The following is a 17,153-nucleotide window of genomic DNA, read 5'->3' on the forward strand; positions in this document are numbered from 1 at the left end:
GCAAGAGAAAACAATTCCAAAAGCTAGCAGAAGGCAAGAAATAACTAACATCAGAGCAGAATTTAAAGAGGAGACACAAAAAACCCTCCAAAAAAAAATCAATGAATCCAGAAGCTTTAAAAAAAGAAAAAAGTTAACAAAATAGGTAAACCATTACCTAGACTAATAAAGAAGAAAAAGAGAAGAATAGACAAAATAAAAAATCATAAAGGAGATATCACCACTGACCTCATAGAAATACAAACTACCATGAGAGAATACTATAAATACTTCTATGCAAATAAACTAGAAAATCTAGAAGAAATTGATACATTCCTAGACACTTACACCCTCCAAGACTAAACCAGGAAAAAGTTGAATCCCTGAATAGACCAGTAACAAGGTCTGAAGTTGAGGCAGCAATTAATAGCCTACCAATACAGCCATGGCACATAAAAATAGTAAATAAAATATATTAAGGAGGTCTTTGCAGAATACCCAAATTATCCACTTCAAGCCTCGAACTTCTTAGATCCACTCCCATCATATATTAAGTCCACTTCATCCAAAACAGATTCTTCAAAGTCATGGCTGGTCAGAATTTCTGAGGAAAAGCTTAGAAAAAATCTGCCTTTGGAAAAGGAGCCCAACTGTGATTATCACCTGATGTGGTTTAAAATAATACAGTCCTTTTCAAAGAACCATGACATTTTATATGGACCAACAGGAACATATCAATGAGAATATAAACAGCATCACTGCCCTGCATCTTTGAGGTCTTTCATGGGTTACAATCATTCCTGCTATTTCCAAAAGAGAACAGTGTTGTTTCGGGTTCAATATTCTACCTATGAGACCTGGCAGGGAGGGGAAGCTCCAGCAGCTTTCACTGATCCTTTCTATCCTAATAACCCTCACTCCCTTGCTTAGAGAGCCAGTTTGGTGATTCTGCCAATGCCAGTGTCAAGTAGGTCCATTTTAATTATACATCTAGGGTATAGAGAACCACACAGAATGGGTCCATGGTCTTACTGAACACTGGGTAATTCATACTTGGTACACACCTCCATTTCTTATCTATTGTAATTGCACATTGGTATTGCGAGTACCCCAAAAGTTTAGATGTATCGTTTTCTCCAATGCACAATCTCCTTAGTAATTGTCCTCAGATCACTTTTGACGGTGCCAGAGGAAGAGAAATGGCAGATTCCTATGGTAGTAGAGCAAACCTCTACTTCAATCAAGAGGCTTGAGTTCTCTAAACTGACTTAATTCTAGAATTAGGGGAGAGGACGTGATTCTCCATTGTGGTAACTCAGATATGGATTTGACCTTTAACCTGAAGTTTATCTTATTATATATATAAAATAATGTTGTACTGGGTTGCACATTTAGTTTGTTTTAGGGACTTGTGATTGACTCCTGATTGAGTTCTCTGTGGGTAAATACTTCAACCCCAATGCACATTACACTGAATGTGCCCACCTAGCCTCTGGCAGTTAAATGTTTCATTATCTTTATGGAAAGCCCAACTCAAGGATGGCATCTCCCAGCATTATACCTGGCTTATAGAAGGCATCCCCATATTTCAAAAATATGGACATCCCCTTACTAATGAAATTTGTCAGTAAATTAATGAAGGGAGTGCTATTTGGGCCCCTTCAGGAAAAAACAAAATGTGAGAAGAACTAGTTGCATGTGATAAAAGCATTGCAATTTGTCTATTTCTCTAAACCTTTGGATTCTTTCCTCTATATTACATGCAGGATATTCTTCTGTCTCAACATCATTGAATTTCCACTATGTCTAAGTTTCACCTAACCCATCAGGTAAAATGTTAGAGTCCCTTCCTCCTGCCAAACTAGCACATGAACCTGTGTTAGATGTACATATGTCAATATATGTGGTCCTATCCATTTATATGAATTTTGCAATTCATTTTGGAGTACAAGCTACTTCCTTCCAAGTCACTTTGTACACATCCTTCTGGGGTATGCTGAAAATTGACACTAATCATAAGATTCTTGGGGTAAATCTTGAGAAGAAGAAACATCTCCTCTTAGAATTTCACCAAGAGAAATTATTAAAGAATCATTAATAGAAAAAGGCTGATGCCTTCAAGCACAGGAAGAAGGGCTGCTTCCACTAGCAAAGAAAATTTAGAATGATCTGGTTTAATCATCAACATCATCCAAGTTTTCCCAATTATCTCTATTCCAAGCCTCAGGGCCCTACTCCTTCTCAATCAATGCCCTAACTTCACCTGGGATACTTAATAAGGCTGCAGACCCACTCTCTACAATCCATACAATTAACTTTAGTTTCTGGTTTTTCAGAGGTACTATCATAGCACATTAATAAATAAGAGATAGATTTAGATTTGCTAGAGGAATTATCTGTTTCTACAAGTGGGACCTGTCTGAGAGTCCCATCACCTGAAAGGTTAAGAACCTGAGGTATTTTCTTTCTAAAAGTGCTTCCTTGCACTGAGGAGCAGCCGTCTCATGCCACATTGTTTTTAGTAATTATTGCAGCCATAATAGTTAAACACAGCAGGCATCAAGTGCTCCAAACACCTGCCTCACTAAGCACTTCACCACCATCAACTGTACGTGGTAAGTTTGTCCTTAATATGTGCTGCATATTGTGAGGTATTTGGATACCATTTCATTTCAGTAAGGATCTGAGCACTATACTCAAGGTTAGTTGAAGAGAAAACTGAACCAATCATCAAACAGGATACAAATGTTTGAAAAGACAAACGCATACTGAGGAATATTTGCAATGCATTTAACTATAAATGGTTAATATTCAGAATAGAAAAAGGAATTTCAACAATTTATAAAAGAAAAACATACAAGAGAAAATACACAAGGGCATTTTTTTTTTTAAAGAAGACTTTTATTTCCTTGTTTTGCAAATAAAGCTAGCTAAGTTGGTTGCTTTCTGGTGATTAGTCAAAGAGACCAAATCCCATATCCTCGTCCGACTCCTCCGACTCTTCCTTGGCTTCAACCTTAGCTGGGGCTGCGGCAGCAGCAGGAGCAGCCGTGGTGGCAGCAGCCACAGGGGCAGCAGCTGCAAAGGCAGATGGATCAGCCAAGAAGGCCTTGACCTTTTCGGCAAGTGGGAAGGTGTAATCAGTCTCCACAGACAAGGCCAGGACTCGTTTGTACCCATTGATGATAGAATGGGGTACTGATGCAACAGTTGAGTAGCCAATCTGCAGACAGACACTGGCAACATTGCGGACGCCCTCCAGGAAGCGAGAGTGCAGAGTTTCCTCTGTGATGTCAAGCACTTCAGGGTTGTAGATGCTGCCATTGTCGAACACCTGCTGGATGACCAGCCCAAAGGAGAAGGGAGAGATGTTGAGCATGTTCAGCAGCGTGGCTTCGCTGGCTCCCACTTTGTCTCCAGTCTTGATCAGCTGCACATCACTCAGGATTTCAATGGTGCCCCTGGAGATTTTGGTGGTGATACCTAAATCCTGGAAAAAGGAGGTCTTCTCGGGCCCCAGACCGGTGTTCTGGGCTGGCACAGTGACTTCACATGGGGCAATGGCACCAGCACGGGCAGCAGCTGGGACCTTATTGGCCAGCAGCATGTCCCTGATCTCAGTGAGGTCCTCCTTGGTGAACACAAAGCCCACATTCCCCCGGATTGAGGCAGCAGTTTCTCCAGAGCTGGGCTGTTTTCCAGGTGCCCTCGGATGGCCTTGCGCATCATGGTGTTCTTGCCCATCAGCACCACGGCCTTAGGCCCACGGAGGGACATGCGGATCTGCTGCATCTGCTTGGAGCCCACATTGTCTGCTCCCACGATGAAGCATTTCGGATAATCATCCAATAGTTGGATGATCTTAAGGAAGTAGTTGGACTTCCAGGTCGCCCTGTCTTCCCTGGGCATCACGGCGGTGCGTCAGGGATTGCCACGCAGGGTTTAAAGACGATGTCACTTCCACGAGGACGCCTGGCGAGAGCCACAAGGGCATATTAACTGCCAGTTGTACACAGGAATTGGCCAACAAATATATGGTAACTTGATTAATTCAATATTTAATATTTAAGTAGTGGCTCTCTTTATTTCTCTGTTTTTACTTAAACATAAGTTGTTGATGGTAATATGTCAATAATAAACCCTTTTGGTTAATTTCTTCTTGATACTTTTTCCTTTTGAATTCTTTTTGGAACCTTAAGTTACTGGGTTTAACTTGCATGTAGTTGATAATTTTTAACATAATCTGTAAATCTATTTTCAGTGGTGAGAGTCATCCATTCATATTTATTGTGATTATCGATATATTTGGAATCTTTCTACAATTTTATTTTGTGTTGGCTGTTTGTCCTGCTTTTATAGTATATTTTATTTCTTTTTATACCTTTCTCTAAGGTTAATTTCTCTTCTTTCGGCTGGGGGAGGTGGCTCATGCCTGTAATCCCAGTACTTTGGGAGGCCTAGGTGGATGGATCACCTGAGGTCAGGAGTTTGAGACCAGCCTGACCAACATAGAGAAACCCCTCTCTACTGAAAATACAAAATTAGCTGGGCATGGTGACTCATGCCTGTAATCCCAGTTACTTGGGAAGCTGAGGGAGGAGAATCACTTGAACCTGGGAGGCAGAGGTTGCCTCTCAGGAAAAAAAAAAAGAAAAAGAAATTTGCCATCAATTTTGTACGCGTGTAGGCTCATTTTTCTGTGGCTTTTTAAAGATCTCTCTACCTTTGGTGATCTGTTAGAAAACAATGATGAATTTCGGTATACATTTCATCTTTGTTATATCTGCTTAAGACTCATTCATACTCTGTCTATGGATGGAACTAGGGGCCATTATCCTTAGTAAACTAACACAGGAACAGAAAACCAAATACCACATGTTCTCACTTATAAATGAAACTAAATGATGAGAACCCATGGACACATGGCAGAGAGCAACACACACTGGGGCCTTTCAGAGAGTTGAGCGTAGGAGAGGTAGAGGATAAAAAACAACTAGTTTTAATATCTGGGTCATGAAAGGATCTGTACAACAAACCCCCATGACACAAGTTTACCTATGTAACAAACCTGTACTTGTACCCCTGAACTTAAAAGTTTAAAAAAGACTTATTTATGCTTCTTTACTACAAAGATTCATGCCATTGATGGATTAGTAAAAATCTTAGGCTTTATCACTTTAAATAGATCCTCTCTTTCCTTGTCTCCATTATTTTTTTCTAAAAATAATATGTCTATTAGACATACGTTCAATTATATTTTTTGCAACAAATTCTTTTGGTTTCTTTATAAAATATTTATTTTTATAGCATATCATTATTTATCATATTTTCTGTTGCTGTTGTTCTCATTCAGTGTGGCTAATTTTCTTTTAATTTTTATTGTGACTTTATATTCAGTAGAACTTTTCTGTGGAATTTTCACCAGGCCTGGGTTAGGCTACATCCCTTTCCAGAAGATTTATATTTTCCTTCTAACGTAATTCAGCATCTTATTTCATGATGTTTAGTTGGTTCTCTTTTTCTGTTTGTTTACTTGTCTTTTGCTATGCATGCTATAATTTTGGTTGCTTTTGGGAGAGCTTAAGTTCATTTCTCAGCTTGTGTTTCCCTAACCCACAGAAATAGTGTAAATTTGAACTCCAAACCAATGTGGTTACACACTCCCAGAACGTTTTTGTTTATTGTTTGCTCACTGAAAATACTAACTGAAACAAATAAGCATTTTTGTATTCTACCTTTCTTCCTAAGAATTTTTTGTTTGTTGTTGTTTTTGTTTGTTTAGCTTGGCTTTTTTACATCTACTCTTTTGTTAATATTTTAGCTCTTTTAATTTTCAACTTTCTTCAAGAGCTTTATTTTCAACCTCTCTTTCTTTGCCTAGGTCCAAAGCCTGATCTGCTGGGAAAGCTTCCTGGTTTTCTGAAACTGTTCTGCTGCGTAGTTATGGATTTCAGTTCTATTTCCCAATTTGCTTATTCTTTTGTATTTTTTTACTCACAACGATCCCCTTACATTATAGTGAACACATTAAAAAAAAAAAAAGAGTGGCTTTATTTTATCCACATAAAAATGTGCATTGTAGTGAGGCTTTTCCAGACATATATTCTGCATTATTGCCAGAAATAGCAACCCTGCAATTTTAATTTTAAATTCATCTTTGATTCAAGAGTTCCTTAGAGGATAACTTTTTATTTCTAAGAATTGTGAGTATTATTGTTTGATTTTGAGTTTTATTCAAGTTTTATTCTAAAATATGACTTGTACATTTCCCAAATTGGAGAATTTATTGGGATTTCTTGTATGGCCTACTGATAATGGCAGTACTGGAAAGGGAAAAGCGTGGTCCCTTTAAATGATACAGAAGCGGGAAACGGAAGTGGTGGCTAGAGGAGGGCGTGGCTCCTGGCTAGGGCTTCACCCTGGGACCTGTGCCCGCAGACTTAGGTGAAGACAGGTACTCCTGCCTTCACTCCCAAATGTTGCATTTTCCAAGACCACCCTGGTCCACCACACCCTATACTGGGCCTATAAATACGACCGGAGACCCCAGTAGGCAGACACACGAGTGGCTGGACCTCGTGAGGAACACACCGGCAGAAGAAGACACAAGCGACTGGATGTTGAGGGGAGCATGCCGGCAGAAGAGCACACTAGGGACACCGGCAGGCAGGCAGGCCATCAGCAGTGGGGACTATGCGGGGCTTGGCTGGAGTAGTCAAAGGAGAGCCCAGCCTGCAGAGAGGTCAACTCCAGGGAACACCATCTCCCTCTGGCTCCCCCATCTGCTGAGAGCTACTTCCACCCAATAGGACCTTGCACTCATTCTCCAAGCCCAGGTGTGATCCGATTCTTCTGGTACACCAAAGCGAGAACCCAGGATACAAAAAGCCCCCGTCCTTGCGACAAGGCAGAGGTCTAATTGAGCTGACTAATGAAAGCCTATAGATGGCAAAACTAAAAGAGCACACGGTAACACAGACCCACTGGGGCTTGAGGAGCTGGAAACATTCACCCTTAGACACTGCCATGCGGTCGGAGCCCCACACCTGGCAGGCTGTATGCTCCCCTGGAGATTTGAGCAGCGAGGCACTGAAGAAGCCAGCCAGTCCTCCTGTCGCACACCCTGAGAAGGGGGCAAGGGGACTTTTCCCATTTCACTACTGTATCATCAATTTGATAAACATTTTAAGAAAAATGAAAAGGATGAAACATTTTTAAAGAAAGACATGTCAATTGTCATCATAATAATTAAATCTGTTATATATGCTTATTTATTTTATATCTAATCATCTATCAAAAATTGAAAGTAGTGATAACATGTCCTGAAATAATTACATTGTTTTACTGTTTTTCCTTCTTCTCTAGCAATTTCTGTCCTTTATATGTCAAAACCATGTTATTTGCTCCTTGGAGTTTGATTCTATTATATCTTCAGTGTGGGTAATATCTTTTATCTTTCTTCCCTTTGCTGGTTTTGTTTTGGAATTATGTTTTAATGGATATTAATAGTCTCACTCCTTTATTTAGTTATTTGCTGAATACACCTTTGTCAATCCTTTCATTGTTTACTTTTTTGTTATTTTTTGGGGGATAATTCTTGTGTATAGCACATATTTAGATACATTGGAGTTGCCACATTTCAATCTTTGTGACTTAATAGTGGGTTTAATCTTTTTTAAATTTATGGTTGTACCTGGAATATTTAATCACATGAATATCACTGTGTTTCATGCACAGTTTATTTTGTGGTTTCTTTCTGTTTCCTTTTACTTATTTTTTCCTATATGGATATATTTGTTTGCTTAATTTCTATAGTGGCTTAGAAGCTACCCTGTTTTATGTTTCTACTGATTACTTAATAATTTAATATTTAAAACATATACTGCAATATGTACATTTAAATTTTTCTACATCAGTACAGAAGTGTTATCTATTGACTTCCTCTTATGATAGATGAGAAATGAAGCAGGCTTTACTTCCCCTACCCAAGCCACCAACCCAAATCCACTTGTTAGTTTTAATAAACAATATTCTGGATTCTTAGGTCCAATTTAATATTAATATATACAATGTATCTTTTTATTTATAATTGTTTTTATATTTACATGAATTTTATAGCTGTTGATTAAATATGACAATGCTCAGTTTCAGTGCTTACCAGCTGTATACTGTAACTTCCTCATTTTTTGTGATATCTATTTTAATTAATCTCTCAGTGAAATATTTTTTTCAAAAGTGAATACAGGCAGAGTATTTTCTGAGAATCTGCATGTGAGGAAAGAACCTTCTGTTGCCAAAACACACGACCAATAATTTGGCCTGGTTTAGGGTTTTTCAGCAATAATATTTTCTCTTGGAAAAAAGAAAACTATTCTATTTTTTTTCCACTCTGCATTTAGTAATAAAGGACAATTCTGATGTCAGCATTTAAATAATTTTGTATTTTAATGTGATTTTAAAATTATCAGATCAGAGATCCAGTTATTTTGAGGGAAATAGAGCATCAGAACCCTGCATAAAAATTCAACTACCAGCCTTTGCCTCTCTTCCATTTCTTCTGTGTTGTCTTCTCTTGAAAGAGAAACAAAGCCTTCACAGGATGAGGGTTTTACCATACGCATAGCTGCCCACACCAGAGAGAAATGCATGGTGCCACTGGGACCCACCTATGTCAGGAGTCATCCTTTATGCTGTCAACTTTGTGCTTAATGTGAACTGTTTATGCCAGAAAGAATGTCAGCAGCCCTCTTAATTCTACTGGTGGCACCCAAAACAATATGTTCAACAAAGAGAAAAGCAATCTAAATTGTGTGCCCCCTGAAGACTGCACACCTACTTTGCCTCCATCATTCACTTCCTGATTTAGGTAATGAAAACTATTTTATTGCCCATCCCCAGTCTTCCATATTCATGTATATTTATGAATCTAACTTTTGCTCTTCATAAAAGGAGATGTGTGGCCCAGACTCTAGTCTTGGCACCACCAGCACAAAGCAAAAACTCCTTAGCATAAAAGCAGGTCACAGAGATCCAAGGAATACCTTCTGAATGGGTCTTTTTTGACATTTGCTGAACTACACTGTGGTTTTCTAGGACATCTTCATTTCTGAGGGACATTAAAAGAAACCATTCTATGAAACTCACTCACACATTTATTTGTTGTAAGATATTGGTGATTGTAGTGTTAATTAGGCTTCACAGTAAGGTGTTCACCCGCTGGTTCAGCCTTAACCTAGATTTTAAAACCTATCTTTTCCTTAAGCAGGTACATTTTAAATCTTGTTATTATGTTATGGTTTAATCTTCAGTTTTAGACTATTGTATTATAACTCAATTTTAGTAACTGAATCATGCTCTAGTAACGCTGTATCTTTCGAATCAGGTCTTTGTTCTGTCTTGTCCTTACCAGTCTTCCTGGGTATTAGGGTAGTTTCCCTAAACTCAAAATTCTGTGACAGAATGGTTTCTATATGGTGCTAGAGGGACTGCACTGAGAGTAGGCCTTCCTGGCCAGTACTTCTCAGCTTCCTATTCCCATGCATATCTTGCTTACTGGCTGAACCTTTCATCAGAGCCTGCTCATTGCCTACCAAGTGGCCACTACAGGGGTTTTCCCAGATACTTTGTCATAACTCAGTGGACTCATGTGTTCCTAAAAACTTACATTCCTAAGTCCAACCTGTTCCGCCATCCACCAAGTCCTTAGTTCTAGTATCATGTTTATTTTTTACTAGAACTAAGGAAATTTTTAATTATCTGGATTTGCCTATGGGTATCTAAAGTCTTATGCAGCAGCAATAGATATTTGTAAAGGTATTAACTGAATATGTCATAATGTATGAGGGGAGGTTTTTCAGGCTCATTTCCAGTGATCTGACACTAAAATCCAGTTTGTTTTTTTTTTTTAAATTGACATGATGCCTGCTATCTGAAATTGACATAGCACATGATTTTAGCAATTGACTTGTACTTAGACAAATGTTTTTCATTTTCCAGAATCATTCCCACAAAGGAAATAATAAGTGGCTATTCTTCACCACTGAGTAACACAAATAAGCAAGGAATACAAAAGGAGCTCAACCTCTTTTGTTTGCCTCTAAGTAAACCTTAGCAGTATTTCTACATGGCTTTCCCAGTAAATAGAAATCTATTGTTATTTTCATTGTGTGTAAGTCAAGAAATGACTATAAAACCCTGGAGGGATGAAATTTTTCAGAAATTCTCTCTGAATAGTCCCTTTAGAAAGTAGGAATTGAAAATTTCTAATTTGAGTCTGATAATAAAAGGATAAAACAATCTGACCCTTTCAATAAAAAATGGTTCCTATGATAGTCTTTTTATCTTCTTGAATCTTGAGCTTATATGAATTTGCGCAGTTATTTCTATTTATCAGTGAGCGTTTATTGAGTGCCTTCTCCCAGTAAGATCCTTTGCTAAGCACTTCAATTATGCAACTTCATTCCATTTCACATTAGACCTCCAAGACAAGATCATCATCACCATTTTACAGATGAGAAAATTGACCCAGAACTTCCTAATGCCTCTCACTATCAAATGGAACTCTAACACAAACATTCTGGATAGGCAAGGAAAAGAGACCTGATCAGTAATATGGCAATATTGATCTGGAGGTAGTGATGCTGTAAAAAAATATGTGTTTTCTTTTATTAAAAAATAAAACCATTGGGCACTGTTCTATTTTTTTAATTAGTAGGCATAATTTATAAATAGTAACTCATTTGGTCTTCATAACAACACAAGTAATATTATTACCTCCATTGTAGACATGAGAAAACTGAGGTACAGAAAAATTAACTAATATGCTCAAGATAGGAAGTGGTGAAGCAATATTTCAGATCCCAACAGGTAGGCTTCATGGTTTATCCTTGTCTCTACCATGCTAAAAACAATGTTAGGATAGTGTAGACAAGTCTGTGCAGACTGACAAAGAGTAGTAATATTTCTTCATAATGCTTCCCACAGATTTGAGTTTTGAATTTTGCATGTAGCTCCACTGATTAAGAATAAAAATGTTTTATCCACCTTTGTTAGGTATTTTAAAAGTGTAGTAAAGGATAAAAATCATTGACTGGTAAAGGAAGATAAAGTGAATGTTCATAGTGCTTTCTCCTTCGGAAAAGATCTTTTCTAAGAAATGCATTATTCATTTAGGGTATTATAACAACGCTGGAACATTTGAGTGAAACATATTCATAGAAGCATTAAATTTGAAACTCAAAATGTAAAAAAGTAAACACTACGCAGAAGTCATTCTCTGCAGAGAAATTTTAAGTCACCCTAACTTTAAACCTTAAGTTCCTACATCTTCAGCAATAATGAAGAGTTGTTTATTTGTAAATAAGTGAAATAAACCCTATCTCATGATATGTACTATTAAAGGCGGCACCAGAGTACATGTTTTAAGATTTATTTTATTTATTTACATTTTGCATCTCCCTGCTGTTCCGTGGGAATTTATTTCTTGGACCTCTTTTTCAGTCAGTGTCTGCCCCCTGTGGTAAACTGAGGAGGCAGCAGTCAAATGTCTACATTCCTGCAGGTTACAGTGTGTGGAGGGTCCATGCAGTAGCACAGAACCTGCCCTCTGGTTTTCTTAGAAGGTGTGGCAGGTTCAGTAGAGGACTAGAGGAGGGGAAAATAGCGGTTGAGATGCCCCCTGAAGGGAGCTACAGCATGGCAGGGCCTGACACTGGCATAGATTTTGGGCATCTGTGATTGCAGCTGGGAAACACGCTTGCCCAGGAAACAATCACGATGGAGTCAAGAGGCTTGCTGTTTCCTCTTTGTGTCTGGGAGACCATATTATTGCTCAAGCTTTTAAGGTTTTAAGGGAAATGAGCTCATTTGACCTGGCAGAGACCATAATTATCAATCTGTCAAATCCACATTTGTTAGACAGTGGTTGTGCTTTGTGGAAAAACATAAATCAAAATGGTGACATCATATATTTAATATTTTACTTTATTTACAGATAGCATTTTAATTATCCACAGAGAGATATACACCTAATTAAAATGGACAGTTATGCTAACACCAAATAGAAAGTATTTTTCTTTTTTCCAAATGCTGATATTCTGGCACTGTCTTTATTAAATTTTTTGTTAACACATTGAATACATTTGTAAGCAGCCTGGAGAAAATAAGAAGTTAAAGGAAGTGAAGAAAGATGGAATGTATCAGCACTGACTCTTAATGAATATATTTCACCTCTATTCATTGCTTATAAGTCATTTTTTCTGTTGTGGCAACAAACATCCTAGTTATGGAAATACCATTGACTTCAGCTTAGAAATGGGAATTTAAATACCTGACTTGAGTCAAGTGTGTTGGGAAGAAGCAGGGCAGCTCGCAGCTTTTTGAAGCAATGGAAGGCAATATATCAACTGAACAGTTAAAAGTTCTGGATCCACTCCCAAGTCTCTCACTCATCTACTCCTTGGCCTTGGGCAATTTGTTTAACCTTTGTGACTGATAATTTCCACATACTGTGTAAGAAAACTTTCAGACATTTTAAAGTAGGGTACAGAGACAACAGATAAAGATAATGGTTCCAGGGACTGCTTCTCCCCAGATTGCCATGCTAAGTGCTTTTACCACAAAAAAAGTGCTGGGTCAAGGGGACAGAGGAAAACATTTGGAGATGATAGATATGTTTATTATCTTGATTGTGGTGATAGCATTGCCAATGTATACATACGTCCAAACACATCAAATTACATAGTTTCTAATTTATCAATTATATCAAATTGCACAGTTTTTTTAATCAATTGTATCTCAATAAATCCATATAAAAGAGGAGAGACAGAACTCAGCAAGCTATGATGAAACATGACTGGGAAGGTTACTTACAAGATGCTAGACATTTAAGAATTGGGATGTTTTGGGAGATATAAAACTCATCATCACTGAGGGCAGCCAGCTCTGCAGGGACTTGCTCTGCCTCCAGGAAACAACTGGATAATTTCCTTTCCTCCCATTCCATGCCCACATAATATTAGTGAAAAAAAAATTGGAAGACTTCATTCTCCTAGGGAGAATATTAAATCATAGATGAGAGAAAGAAAATATGACCTCACAATGTTATGCCCACTCTATATGTCATACATGTGTAAAGCAGCAAGCAGTCCTTCCCAAACATGAAAGATATCAAGGATTCTAGATCCCAAAGACTCTTCTCAAATAAACTATTTAAAAATAAAATTTAACAAGTCAAGCAATACATCAAAGCAAATAAATACAAAAACGAGATGTGTCAGCATTGAATTTATGGTTACAAAAAAGAATGTATCATAAATTTGACAGTATAAAAACACAACTTAAGAAAAATGAATACCTAAGAGAGGAAGTCAGGAAGTATAATTATATTTGCAAAGCATGGCATTAATCAATATTGTCCAAAATTAGAATATAAAGTTAAAATAACACAATTACTCAAACTTTTAAAAAAATATAAAAACAAGATTATTATTCAATAACAATTAAGATGATCTATAGTAGGACAAGATTTTAAGCACTTGATGTACTAAAACCCAACACATGATCCCACAAAACCGTGACACACAGCTGATTAAATCTCTGATTTTCAACTAAAAAACATAGAAAGCTGCCTACTTAATTACTACTCCTTCCCTTTTAGAATCCATATATTTGGGAGCTCCCTCTGGTGGTTGAATAAAATATAATTTTCATATTAGTTCATGCTAAACATTTTTAAATAAAATAAAAAGCTATGATCTACATTCAAATTACTTCCTGAAGAATATGAAAGTCTTTCTATTTTTAAGATATGATACCCATTATGATATGGTGATGACAGTGATTGATGATGATGATGATATAAAGAAAGATTCTTTTTATTCAACTCTTTGATGCCTATTGATTGCCATAATTGTAGACAATGTGGTTGGAAACAACCTAGCAAAAAAAAAAAAAAAAAAAAAACAGAAAAGGCAAAATCTGTTAGAAACAAATTGTACATTTTTAAATAGTGCAAAATTTTAAAATTTAAAAAAAAATTCTATAAAATAAAATGGAAATTGGTAAAACATCCTGGGGCTCACAATAGTACAAAATATTCCAACAAACAGGGCATCAAGAACAATGAAGATGCTACGTAATAACATTTTTATTATTACAACAAATGTGTCCCAACAACTTATCGTTTTACCTAATTTTCCTATTAACCAGAGCAAGCAGAGTAGCCAGCAGAATGAGATATTCCAGTGATACACTTTTTAACCCTAAAATCTCCTGAGAAAATCCTAATGTGCAGCCTCTGCCCTTTAACTGGATGAGGTGTTGTCATCTAAACATTGTCTATAGGCTCTTGCCATGACTACTGGACTCTAGGACTGAGTACTCACACAATGATGCCAGGAAGTACTGTGCCATTGCCAAGCCCTAGTGACTGATCCTCTATGCACAGGACCCGATTTTCTCCTGAAATACTGACTCCCACTCCATAGTCTGCCCTGTCCCTTTGCCTAACACTTTGTTTCCCACTAGGACTTGAAGACTTTTCTGAACTCTGGGTTATGTGCCAGAGACCAGAGACCATATGTAGGTCAGTCCTTTTCTTTTTGCATCTGTACCATAGGATGAGGGTCCTGCTGTCAAGCCTTAGCTCTCTAGGAAAGACTGTCTGGCACCACCTTTCCAACCATGCTGCGAATCACACCTTTTGTGCCCCACCTGCAGGATGGTATCACTTGGTGTGCACACCTCCAGAGTTAAGAACAAGAGGGATTCAGTATTCCAGTTACTCCAGTCACCACCTGAACACCCTCCAATGGGCCAATTTTGACAGTGAGGTCAGTGTTCTCAACAACTCTGCTCAATCCCCAGATTCCAACAAGACCTCAGTCAGCCTAATACCAAAGGTTCAGTTGAGATACCTGTATCCAAGCATATAACTCTGAATTATTTCTACTACAACAATATTGAGAATTAGTATGAGAAAAACATTCTAAAACTGTAAAACTCATGTACATTACAAATTAACAGCAATTAGTTTTGCATTTCCATTAATACAGAGTCCTATCAGACACATTATATATTAAATAAAATCTGTGGGTCTTTCTGAGATTCTGGATGTCATGACTAAATGTTGTTTTTCAAACAAAACGCACTAAATTCCGAAGCAGCCATTGGCAGGGCTCACTCCCTGAACAGCTAGTCGAACTAACTATAAAAGGAGTAGCACTTGGTAGGCATAGGTAAAAGGTGCTGTGTTGCAACATGTTTTCCAAAAAGGAAGCATGAAACAATAAGATTCTGTCATCATTTTGATACTTTTTCTGCATCTAAAAGAATATCTGCCAATCAAAATAAATAAGAGACAATTCAATATGGAGAATTAGCATACAAACTCTACTTGGCTTCTTGTTTCTAGTGTCTGCAAGAGAGTATGCCTTAATGAAATCTGTCCAAAGGAGCTGTGCAATGTCACAATGTAATGTAATGAGCTGCTAATATGTAGGCACAATGCCCTTCTTCTAGATGTCCTTAGGTTAGTCAAAAGGTAGAACAAGTCTGCCCTTAATCACAAAATTTGCTAAAATGCAACTAAGTAGAAAAGTCAGTGTGCCTTTACACCTTTAAACACTGAGATTGACATCTCCACAGTAAATGTGTGCATATGTGTGTTCATATCTATTCTTCAGTATTGCCTGATTTCATTCTCACAGGCCATTAGTTTCAGCTACCTTATAACTTTTCCCATATACAAAATTCTTTAGCCCCTAAAGAAAAAGCTGCTGTGGAAAATGTAGCACAATAGTTTCTGTTAACATGAACTTATGCAAACAAAAATTATCTTCTAAAAATTTTCACATTCTAATCACAAAAAATTATAGTAGCCAAATGAGTGTCTTCATCAGGACTACTGGCATAAACTTCAGACTTTCTCCTAAATCATACATCTGCCAAGAACCAAATGACACATCCTGCTATGCAACCTCACAACACATGTGACTCAAAGCCATGTCTCAGCAATATTACAAGTCACCACATTGGGCAGTTATGGGGTTGCTCTAGATCAAAACTGTGAAAAGTTGCTGCTTCAAGATAGAGGGTTCTGCTGCTTTAATTCACAACCTTTACAGGTTGCAGCTCATATGCTGTCTTAGTTCATTCTGTGCTTCTGTAACAGAATATTTGAGACTGAATAATTTATAATAAACAGAAATATATTTTCTTAAAGTTCTGGAGGTTGAGAAGTCCAAGATCAAGGAGCTAGTACCTGGTGAGAGCCCTCTTGCTGCATCATCCTATGGCAGAAGGGCAAAAGACCACTTAGGTGAGAGAAAGGGAAGGAGGCCAACCTCATGCTTTGATCAGGAATGCAGTCCTGCAATAATGGTATTAAGCCACTTATGAGGGCATGGCTTAGTTTTAGCTTAAGGGTCACACCTCTCAACACCATTGCATTGGGATTGTTTCTAACACGTGGACTTTGGGATACACATTCAAATCACAGCATATGCTAAATAGCAACGACAATCCATTCCCAGGTGAATTTCTAACAGAGTAGTTAAAACATTTTCCCTCTTACTCTCACTTGAGAGATTATGTCAGAAATCAGTGACAATGACATCAATATAAGCATAACCTAGATGTTATGTTTTATATTTTTAAAAACCATGTAATATCACAAACTTAGAAATATTAGTAACTTGCAAAATATCTCACAATGACTCACAATACATCTGTATATTACAAGAGCATGTTTTAAAAGTGTTGATCTATAGGTTTCAACGTAAAGCAATGGGATTTTTATAGCACTTTACATGCATTCTTCATTTAGTTCTCACAATATCCTTATAAAGTAGCAGGTGAACCTATAATTTCTCTCATATTAAAATTTCCTTTCACACATTTATGGGATCATGAATTAAGCATGGGGCAAATATTTGCTGCATGGATACCAGAGAAGAGAGGAAGGAATTATTTTTATAATTACATTTGTAAGACTAACATTTAGAAGATTTTTTATTTCTTCTTAACTCCTTCACCTATAATTAGGAAATGATGCTGTTATACCAGTAGTTTCTAGTGTTTGTTATACTAATTTATTTTTTCTTTTTGATAATTTATAGAAAAAAATAAAGGCACTGAATTAAATAAGTTCTAGGAAATGCTGCATATTATGTCTG

General features: G+C 37.3%; 1 long non-coding RNA gene and 1 pseudogene across 2 annotated transcripts in view; both read right to left on the reverse strand.

The window, feature by feature from the left end:
* Positions 1-2,858: 2,858 nt before the first annotated feature.
* On the reverse strand, positions 2,859-3,973 carry LOC116531802 (annotated as a pseudogene). Its single transcript, XR_004260595.1, has one exon. The product of XR_004260595.1 is annotated as a 60S acidic ribosomal protein P0 pseudogene (transcript).
* Positions 3,974-10,677: 6,704 nt separating this feature from the next.
* The window catches only part of LOC116531835, a 38,861-nt gene continuing 32,385 nt past the window's right edge, over positions 10,678-17,153 (reverse strand). Inside the window, exon 2 of the long non-coding RNA XR_004260613.1 lies at positions 10,678-13,914. This is a non-coding gene — a long non-coding RNA (uncharacterized LOC116531835). The remainder of the gene's footprint in view (positions 13,915-17,153) is intronic.

The sequence above is a fragment of the Sapajus apella genome, unplaced genomic scaffold (assembly GCF_009761245.1).
Source record: "Sapajus apella isolate SASKATOON/1434 unplaced genomic scaffold, GSC_monkey_1.0 scaffold3, whole genome shotgun sequence".
In the NCBI taxonomy this organism is placed as follows: Eukaryota; Metazoa; Chordata; class Mammalia; order Primates; family Cebidae; genus Sapajus; species Sapajus apella.